A 10,402-nucleotide genomic window follows, 5' to 3' on the forward strand; every position below is an offset into this window, starting at 1 on the left:
CTCATCAAAATTAAAAGCTTCTGCACAGCTAAATAAAACAGTATCAAAATAAAAAAAGAACCAACTGGGGAAAGCATATTTGCCAATGATACCTCAGACAAAGGTTTAATCTCCAAAATATATAAAGAACTTACATGACTCATAATTTTCTTTATACACATATACATAAACATATATAGATTTCACTTATTTATTTATTTAAACTTTTAAAAATTGTTGTTCAAGTACAGTTGTCTCCATTTCTCCACCTCAGTACGTCCCCCTGAACCCGGCCATTCCCACTTCCTACCATTGATCCTACCCTCTTTTGGTTTTGTCCATGTGTCCTTTACAGTTTCTATAATAAAAATTTGCAAGTGCTTTTAAATTTTTCTGCAATCACTATTTTACTTGTGGCTTGTTTTCTACCTAGCAGGTTTCCCCTTCCTTTCCATCTCCATCAGTGTCCTCAACTCTGCCACATAACCCATTTAAATTACTTTGCATGGGTTCTTCCCTAAATGTCCATAAACATGTAATTTCATCTACCCTTATCTATATCCTAGCCATACTTCCAAAATGTTTTGTCATCCTATAATATTATGACATTATATAAATTTTCCTGCATCATGCATATTTTCTGCAATATACACCCTTTTCTGCATCACATTTGTTTTCTGCATAACATCTTGCAAAAATTTTCTAAGTCATGTAGTATGGTTTTAGATTTTGTGTATGTTTGTTTCATGAATGTATCATATTCAGCAGCACCCTTATAATTTCATGAAAATACATCAGGATAAAGTCCAGAAAACCAGAAAAGTAAACCAGTAGTGAGGAAGATGTAAAAACCAAAACACAGTGAACCTAACCCAGGAGACAGTAGAAAGAGGTGCAAGATGGCAGCCTGGCTGCAGACCGAACAGCTCAGATTGGAGCAGGTGATGATTACAGCACATAGACAGGTGTAATGAGTAACAGCAATGCGAGGAGAAAGGGGAGGAAAACACTGGGAAGAGTCTGTTATGAGGTACAAGCACTACAGGTGGAGTGGTGTAAAATGCATATTGAGTTACTAGGCAAACACTAAAAACATTTAAAAAGAAGTAAATTGATATATTAATAGATGGGATAAATAAAATCATGTAACATGCTAAATTAAAACCAGAGATGGTATAAAAAAGGGGTGGGAAGGAAAAAAGACCGAATACAATGAATAGAGAACTGTTACGAACATGATAGATATTAATTCAATTTATTAATAATTACTTTCAATATGAATGGTCTTAATACTCCTATTAAAAAACAGATTATGTATGAAAGAAGTGGAGGCATTAGGCAAAGAACATACATGCACAACCCATAGACACAGACAACAGTGGGGTGATGGCCAGAGGAAAGGGGAAGCAGGGGCTGGATGGAGGTAGGCAAAGAGGAGGAAATGTGGAAATCAGTATTAGCATCACCAATGAAAATAAAGATTATTAAACAGGTTATCAAAGTGACTGAAAAAAAAAACCTATACCTTGTCAACAAAATAAACCTTTAAATATAAAGATTCATGTTAAGAATGGAGAAAAAGCTATCGTGGTTACATTAATCAAGAGATGGAGTAACTACATTATTTTCACACAAGAAGATTCAGAAGAAGAAAAATTACAAAGGAGCAAGAAGGCATTCCACATGAAACAGGGTCTGTTTTCCAAGAAGACTTTACAACACTTAACATGCATTTACCTAAACACATACCATCAAATTATATAAGGTAACAATGGAAAGACCTACAAGTAGAAAAAATAAATCTACAACTAGAGTTTGATGCTTTCAATATCCTCTTTTAATAATTTGTGGACTTAGGCAGAGAATTAATAAAAATATATTTGATCTGATCATCATTATCAACCAAATTGATCTATTTGACATGTATGGAATATTCCATTTCACAACACTGAATACACATATTCCTGATAATAACAGGGAAAACTCACCTTCACCAAGACAGATGATATTCTGGGCCATAAAGCTCACCTTAAAAAGTGTAAAAGAATGGAAATCATAAAGAGTGTGTGCTCAGACAACAAAGAAATTAAGCTGGAAATCAATATCAGAGAGATAAATGGAAATTCCTCAAATATTTGAAGATAAAAATACTTCTAAATAACATACAGGTCAAAGAAGAAGTCTCAAGAGAAATTTTAAAGTTATTTGAACTAAGTGAAAATGAACACACAATTTATCAAAATTTGATGGTACAGAATAAGCAGTAATTAGTGGGAAATACATTCTATTAGACACATATGTTCAAAAAGAATAAAGATCTAAAACTAAAAAATCTAAGTTTCTCACATAGGAAAGCAGTAATACAAGAGCATGAAGAGAGCAATTTAAACCTGAAATGGAAGAAATGGACTAAAATAAAAATTTAATAAGGAAATAACCAGTGAAATTGGAAATAGAAAAAATAGAGAAAACCCACAATACCTAATGCTGTTTCTTGGAAAAGATCAATAAAATCAAAACTTTTAACACAGGCTAATTAAGAAAAACAGGGAAAAGACACAAAATACCAATATTCGAAGACTAAGTAGGATAATTACAACTGATCCCATGGAAATTAAAAGCATTTGAAAGAATACTGTGACAAATCTATGAGTATAATTTTGGTAATTTCAATAAAATGGGCCAAATTCTTGACAGATAAAAGCTACAAAAACTCACACAAGTTCAAATAGATCATTTGAATAAGCTTATATCTATGCTTTTTAAGTAATAAATGAGTAATTAACACTTTCATTTTTTTTTGTTAACCTTTCTGGCCCACCAATGTGGCAGGGCAAATTTTTATATTTATTTATTTATTTATTTATAATATATTTTATTGATTATGCTATTACAGCTGTCCTATTTTCTCCCCTTCACTCCCTTCCATCCTGCACACCCCCTCCCACCCACATTCCTCCCCTTTAGTTCATGTCCATGTGCCATACTTGTAAGTTCTTTAGCTTCTACATTTCCCATACTATTCATACCTTCCCCCTGTCTATTTTCTACTTACCATCTATGCTACTTATTCTCTGTACCTTTTCCCCCTCTCTCCCCCTCCAGCTCCCCTGTTGCTAACCCTCCATGTGATCTCCATTTCTGTGGTTCTGTTCCTGTTCTAGTTTATTGCTTAGTTTGTTTTTGTTTTAGGTGTGGTTGTTCATAATTGTGAGTTCGCTGTCATTTTACTATACATGTTTTTTATCTTCTTGTTCTTAGATAAGTCCCTTTAACATTTCATAAAATAAGGGCTTGGTGATGATGAACTCCTTTAACTTGACCTTATCTGAGAAGCACTTTATCTGCCCTTCCATTCTAAATGAAAGCTTTTCTGGATAGAGCAGTCTGGGATGTAGGTCCTTGCCTTTCATTACTTGGAATAGTCCTTCCCAGCCCCTTCTTGCCTGTAAGGTCTCTTTGGAGAAATCAGCTGACAGTCTGATGGGAACTCCTTTGTAGGTTACTGTCTCCTTATCTCTTGCTGCTTCTAGGATTCTCTCCTTCATCTTTACCTTGGCTAATGTAATTATGATGTGCCTTGGTGTGTTCCTCCTTGGGTCCAACTTCTTTGGGACTCTCTGAGCTTCCTGGACTTCCTGGAAGTCTATCTTCTTTGCCAGATTGGGGAAGTTCCCCTTTATTATTTGTTCAAATAACTTTTGCACGTGTTGCTCTTCCTCTTCCCCTTCTGGTACCCCTATAATTCAGATATTGGAACATTTAAAGATGTCCTGGAAGTTCCTAAGCCTCTCCTCACTTTTTTGAATTCTTGTTTCTTCCTTCCTTCCTTCCTTCCTTCCTTCCTTCCTTCCTTCCTTCCTTCCTTCATTTCTTTCTTTCTTTTAAAGATCCTATTTATTTTTAGAGAGGGAAGGGAAGGAGAAAGAGAGAGAGAGAGAAACATCAATGTGCAGTTGCTGGGGGTCATGGCCTGCAACCCAGGCATGTACCCTAAGTGGGAATTGAACCTGCGACACTTTGGTTCACAGCCCGTGCTCAATCCACTGAGCTATGCCAGCCAGGGCTCTTCCTTCTTTTCTGATTGGATGTTTCTTCCTTCTGGTCCACACCATTGATTTGAGTCCCAATTTCCTTCCCTTCACTATTGGTTCCCCGTTCATTTTCCTTCATTTCACTTAGTGTAGCCTTCATTTTTTCATCTAATTTGCGACTAAATTCAACCAATTCTGTGAGCATCCTGATCACCAGTGTTTTGAACTGTGCATCTGATAGATTGGCTATCTCTTCATTACTTAGTTGTATTTGTTCTGAAGCTTTGATCTGTCCTTTTGTTTGGACCATGTTTTTTTTGTTTTCACACTTCTGTTATGTAGTGAGGGGCGGAGCCTTAGGTATTCACCAGGGTGGGGTAACCCAGGTTGCTGAGTTGTGATGCTGTATGTGGGGGTGGGGTCCAGGAGGAAACAATGGTGTTTGCTCCACTTTTTGCTGGATTTCAGCCCCTTCCGCTGCTTCCTCCAAGCAAACTGGGCCCTTCTGGTGCTGATTCCTATGTGGGTGGGCTTGTATACGTTCTAGGACCCTGTGGGTCTCTCCAAAGAACTCTCCTGTGAGGCTGGGAGTCTCTCCCCGCAACTCAACTCCCACAGGTGTTTTCAATCAGTGGTTTGAGGATTTATTTCCCTGAGCTAGAGTCCTGGGTTGTGCATTCTATCTCACTCCCCAGTTTTGCCTGTTTTTTTTTTTGTGCATGAACGTGGGATCACCCAGCCTGCCAGCTGCTTTGCGAGCCGTGCCCATCCACAATCTGCTGCCTCGCTGGGTTTGCCCACTGCCACCTTGTGCCTGGGGTCTGCCAGACACTGCTTTTTTTGGTGCAACCTCTCTTGGCCTGGCCACCTGACTCAGCCCCTTCTGCCGGTCTGGATGAATGTGTCTATTTTAACTCCTTGGTTTTTGGACTTCCATACAGTTCAATTTTCTGTCAGTACTGGTTGTTTTTCTGTTTCTAAAATTTTGTTGTCCTTATTTTGGTTGTGGGAGGAGGCACAGTGTGTCTACCTATGCCTACATTTTAGCCGGAAGTTCCAACACTTTAATTTTGAAAAATGTAAGCATCGGGCTCAGATAGTTTCACTGGTGAACATACTAAATATTGAACTAAGAAATTATACCAGTTCTTCAAGCGTTGCCCAGAAAATGGAAGCAGAGGGAACATGTTTAACTCATGTCATGAGTCCAGCAATACTGCAACACCAAAAACAGAGAAAGGTCGACTACTAACCCATAACTCACATGAAGAGAGATGCAAAATTCTTCACCAATACATTAGCAAATTCCATACAGCACTCTATAGAAAAATTATACTCATGATCACATGGAATTTACTCCAGATATGTAAGGCTGGTTTAATATCCCAAATCAATCAAAGTAATACACCATATCAAATGGCTGAAGAAGAAAAATGGAGTGATCATTTTTCAGCGGAAAGTTCAACTGATGCAGAAAGTTCATTTGATAAAATCCACTTCCATTCACGTAAACACCCCTAGCAAACTGGACACAAAAAGGAACTTCCTCAACTGGAGAAGAAACATCCACAAGAATCCTGTAGCTAACATCAGACTTACTGTTGAGAAACTGCACCCTTTCCCCCTAAAATCAGGAAAAGGAAAGATGTTCCCTTTTACAAGTCCTAGTCAATATTGCACTGGAATGCATACTGGAAAATGAAAAGGAAATTAAAACTATAGCGTTTGGAAGAAATAAAACCGTCTTTGTAGATGACATAACTATCTATGCAGAAAATCCCAAAGAATTCACCAAAATATCTACTGAAGTAATAAGTAAGTACAGCATGGACAAAGTATGCAAAGTAATATAAAAATGTTAATAGCTTTTGTACACACCATCATTGAAAAATTGGAATTCACTATTAAATTAGATAATACCATTAACAACAGCACCAAAATATAAAAAACCTAGGGTTGTACTTAACAAAATGTGTAAAGAATCTGTAGGCAGAAAGATAATCTAGAAAAAGAAGAATTTTATTTTGTAAAACAAAACCTATTTCAATGTAAGATTTCAAAATATATTAACAAACTTAAAGTGTTGAGCTGAATGTTAAAGAAAAATTAGAGTTAAATGACTTGTTTTAAATATAGGAAACTTGAATAATATGGTTTCAAATTCAAAACTAACAATTGTAAAAATATAGAGTAAAAATCATTTAAGAGACTTCTGGCCAAGATGGAGGTATAGATAGATACACTGTGCCTCCTTGCACAACCAAAACAAAGGCAACAACAAATTTAAAAATAAAAGAACAACCATTACTGACAAAAAATAGAAATGTATTGAAGTCTGACAACCAAGGAGTGAAAGAAGGAATTCATCCAGACTGGTAAGAGGGCCTGAGATGGGCAGCTGGGCAGAGAGGAAGTGTGGCAAGGCAGGAGCTGGAGGACCAGGACAGGCAAGGTGGTGGCTGGCAGACCGAGTAGTCCAACATTTGTGTACGCATAAACCAGGAGGAACTGGTGAGCGAGACAGATCGTGCAACCCAGGGTTCCAGTACAGGGAAATAAAGCCTCAAAACCTCTGACTGAAAAAACCTGTGGGGCTTGAGGTGGCAGGAGAGTTCGCTGGAGAGACACACAGGGTCCTGGAACATACACAAATGCACTCATCCAGGAATCAGCACCAAAAGGGCCCAATTTGATTGTGGGTAGCAGGGGAAGTGACTGAAAGCCAGCAGAGATCTGAGCAAACAGCATCATTCCCTCTGGGACCCCTCCCCCACAGACAGTGCCACAATGTAGCGACCTGGGTTGCTCAGCTCTGATGAATACCTAAGGCTCCGCCCATTACTATGAAACAGGCATGCTGAGACCAAAAAAAAAAAAAAATGGCCCAAGTGAAAGAACAGATCAAAGCTCCAGAAAAACTACAACTAAGCAAAGAAGAGATAGCCAACCTATCAGACGCACAGTTCAAGACACTGGTAATCAGGATGCTCACAGAAACGGTGGAGTATGGTTGCAAAATAGAGGAAAAGTGAAATAAGGGAAAATGTACAGGGAACCAAAAGTGATGGGAAGGAAACTGGGACTCAATCAACTATTTGGACCAGAAGGAAGAAAGAAACATTCAAGTAGAACAGAATGAAGAAACAGGAACTCATAAAAGATAAGGAGAGGCTTAGGAACCTCTGGGACAACTTCAAACATTCCAACATCTGAATCATAGGGGTGCCAGAAGGAGAAGAGGAAGACCAAGAAATTGAAAACTTATTTGAAACAATAATGTAAGAGAGCTTCCCCAATCTGGCCAAGGAAATAGATTTCTAGGAAGTCCAGGAAGCTCACAGAGTCCCAAAGAAGTTGGACCCAATGAAGCACACACCAAGACACATCATAATTACATTACCCAAGGTCAGAGATAAGGAGAGAATATTCAAAGCATCAAGAGAAAAGTAGACCGTTACCTACAAAGAAGTTCCCATAAGACTATCAGCTGACTTCTCAAAGGAAACCTTACAGACACAAGAAGGGGCTGGAAAGAAGTATTCAAAATCGTGAAAGGCAAGGACCTACATCCCAGATTATTCCATCCAGCAAAACTATCATTTAGAATGGAAGGGCAGATACAGCGCTTCCCAGATAAGGTCAAGTTAAAGGAGTTCATCATCACCAAGCCCTTATTCTATAAAATGTTAAAGGGACTTATCTAAGAAAAAGAAGATAAAAAATATGAACAGTAAAATGACAACAAAGTCACAACGATCAACAACTAAACCTAAGCACAAAAACAAAAACAAACTAAGCAAACCCAACTAGAACAGGAACAGGACCACATAAATGGAAATCACAGGGAAGATTATCAGGGGGAAGGGGAGGGGAGGAATGGGGAAAAAGTTATAAGGAATAAGTGGCATATATGGTGGGTAGAAAACGGGGAGGATAAGAATAGTATAGGAAATGTAAGAGCCAAAGAACTTATATGTGTGACCCATGGACATGAACTAAAGGGGGGGATGCAAGTGGGAGAGGGTGTGCAGGGTGGAGGGGAACAAAGGGGAGAAAAAGTCGGGACAACCGTAATAGCATAATCAATAAAATATACTTAAATATAATGAAAAAAATAAGTAAAAATAAATAAACTTCAGAGTATGTAGAAGACTCTCCCATATCATTAAAGGAAGAACAATCTCCTCAACATTGGCAAAAAATAAACTGGCAATTCATAGAAGAGGCAACTTAAATGAGCAATAGACACGAAGAGCTGTTGAAGTTCCCATGCAATCAAAGAATGCGAATTAACAGGCTACATCCAGTCGTAGGAGAATATTATAGTGGTTCAGTCACAAGGAAGGCAATTTGGTAGGATCTATAAACCATTAAATATGAGGACCCTTAGCCTCAACAATTTTACCTTTTGGTTTTTGACACAAGACAAATACTTGTATATATGCAAAACATAATTATAAAATTGATATTATCACATATTTTTCATGATATGAATAATTAAAAACAACACAAATGGTTTCAGTGGAACATAAGTTAAAAATTATGGTGTATTGACTTCAAGAAGTAGTATGCAATGTTAATAAAAATGAGGGAGGTGCAATTTTTAGTCACTTGAAAAAAAACCTCTAATAAGTTTAATATTAAAGTTTAAAAAATGTAAAATGTACAGAATGGTGTATACAATATAATCTCATTCATTAAAAAACAAGATACAAATCATGCATTTAGGAAAACAAGTCATGTGTGTAAATGCATAGAACAGACGTAAAAGGCTGTGCCCGCAACACTCAGCAGGACCAGGATTGGAAGCTGCAGGAGGTGCGTGGTGAAAAGGACTTTCCCCTCTATATACATGCTGTTTGAATATTTATGACCAGCAATGTATAATGTATTTCTTTTATATTAAAAAATCGAACAATTAAACATATTAAGTAGTGTTATTTCTGACCCATTACTAAAGGTCGGGTTTCTAGCCTTTTCCTTGTCAGAGGTAAAATCCACCCAGAGCAGAAAATCAAAGTACAAATGAAAACATCAGCCTGCCCTGGGTTTTGGCATCTTGGTCCTTCCTCTTCCTTTGATGTCCTTAGATCAAGATCCCTGGAGGAAGAATCAGACCCACAACCAGAGATGGGAATAGGCTGGGTGCTGATCCGTTCCCAGGTCAGGTCTGAGGACAAGGCACCCAGATTTGAAAAGTCAGATGCTTACCCTGAATTTTGTATTTTCTAAAGTACTCTCTTTGAAACGACCCAGGTGAAGGTAGAGGGGCCCTAGGGGAACAAGAGGGTTCAGAGGTCATGAGAAAATAACAATTCACTGCTTCAAAACCTCAGGAAGCACAACTCCGTCCAGAAGGCTCTCCAGTGGAGCAGCAGGCATAACACCAGAGTCCTGTGGGCTGTGGCCGCTGCATTCACACCAGAGGCTGCCCCTCTGCAGTTTAAAGAGTCAATTTGCTCATCACACATTCCTGCATCTCATTACACTGCACGTGAGTGTTCTTGTGAAGCTGGACTACAGTCAAGGTTTCTATGAGTGTCTAATGACAAGCACTAAAGCAGCAGCACTGCCAGAGAGAACGTTAAAGGAAGGAAGACAGAGACTAACCTGGTGCTGAGGTTGCTGTCCCCAGGGACCTTTGGTCTTGCCTGTGGCTCTGCCTGGGCCTCTGATCCCTACAGTGTCCCCGACCTGGTTCCAGCCTAGTTAGCACTGAGCAGGAAGTCCGTAAAACTTACTCACTCTGAGAAGGCTCCACCCAAAAGGGAAATGAAAAGTGAAAATAACTTTTGGAGTGTTGTCAGACATGTCTCCCTCCTCCTGCAGCCCGACATGGCTCTCAGCCCTCGATCGGGACATGGTGCAGCAGGAGTGGAGGACACGGGGGGGATAGTCAGGGACTGGAGGGGTGGGGGAAGAGGACACACAGCAATGAGCAGCCCTGCCCTCCAGGAGTTCTCTTGTTTGTGCAAAGATACGAAAACATCAGTGAACCCCACTGTTCTCTCTCACAGCCCTAAGTTTCTGAGAGGGTGCAGGGGAACAGAGTAAGGTCTCCGGGTTCAGATACGGGGCTGGAGAAGCAAGATTCTTAGAGTGATGGTTTTCACGTTTGTTCCCTGAGTCCAACTCCCTCCAGCTGGGACTATGGGTTGTGGCCCATTTACGTTAAGATACGGGGGAAGTTTCTAACCTCTCTCCATGTATGTTCTTTCTTTCCTCCCAAAAAGCCAATATCAATCTGCACAGATCCCATAGACTGATGAGGATGTTTCTCTCCCAGAGTGCAGGGTCTCAATGTGTCCCATGTGCTGCACACATGGGGGATCTCTCCTTCCCCTGATTCCCTCCCTCACTGGTCATTGGGGGTAGAAAATTAGTAAGCT

The 10,402-nt window shown here is 39.3% G+C and overlaps 1 protein-coding gene across 1 annotated transcript in view; it reads right to left on the reverse strand.

Annotated features, from left to right (window-relative positions):
• Window positions 1–9,743, reverse strand: part of LOC114494151 (nuclear body protein SP140-like protein) — a 58,796-nt gene extending 49,053 nt beyond the window's left edge. The window contains exon 1 of the mRNA XM_036025006.1: window positions 9,624–9,743. The gene's annotated coding sequence lies outside the window, so the exon portion shown is untranslated. The remainder of the gene's footprint in view (window positions 1–9,623) is intronic.
• Between the last annotated feature and the right edge of the window lie 659 nt (window positions 9,744–10,402).

This window comes from Phyllostomus discolor, chromosome 4, assembly GCF_004126475.2.
Source record: "Phyllostomus discolor isolate MPI-MPIP mPhyDis1 chromosome 4, mPhyDis1.pri.v3, whole genome shotgun sequence".
NCBI lineage: Eukaryota > Metazoa > Chordata > Mammalia > Chiroptera > Phyllostomidae > Phyllostomus > Phyllostomus discolor.